A 776-nucleotide genomic window follows, 5' to 3' on the forward strand; every position below is an offset into this window, starting at 1 on the left:
GCTCATCTAACTGCCTGACCTGACCCTGCTCGCTCTCACTGCCCTCTGGAAGTCCAGTCAGCAGCAGCACACAGTAAACATCCGCTAGTGTGTGTGACCCATGGTGTGACCCCGGGCACAGAGGTCAAAAGTCAGCTCAAACACACTGTTGTTTTTTTTCACCGAGAAATACATAGAAAAATCCTTTAGCGAGGGTGACAGACGTGTCACTGAGAATTCCTGAGATTCCGGCTCTGAAAATGTTGTTAAAATAGAAGTTGATAGCTGAGACCAAATGTCTAACGGCAGATGCTAAGTGGAATCCTTGGGACGACCTTACCCTACCCTTACCTTTAACCGTTTTAAATGTCATCTTCAACGGGGACACGTCAGAGTTAGACGTCCCAAGGATTCCACTTAAGACTTGTCCAGTGTTTAACACGTACCCGTACTTGCATTTTTGATTAGAGTTTCTAGACATCCTAAAGGGTAAATGTGTGATGTTGATATTATAAGGGAAAACCCTGAACAAGTAAATATGACATCACAGTAACTATCTGATGACATCAGCACTGACCCCTGTACAGTTGTGATGAGTATGAGTATAGTACATTGTGTAAATAAAACAATGCAGAATCAAGTGTAATTAAACACATTCAATCATAAATAAATACCATATTTCAGTTATATAAATATTTATTTAGTCCTATAATATGAACAAACTACATTTGGTAGGTGCTAAACAGTGAGGAAAAGGAAAAAGCATGGACGTCTTTCATTCCATTTCACTGGCAGAC

The sequence above is a fragment of the Oncorhynchus kisutch genome, linkage group LG17 (genome assembly GCF_002021735.2).
Source record: "Oncorhynchus kisutch isolate 150728-3 linkage group LG17, Okis_V2, whole genome shotgun sequence".
NCBI lineage: Eukaryota > Metazoa > Chordata > Actinopteri > Salmoniformes > Salmonidae > Oncorhynchus > Oncorhynchus kisutch.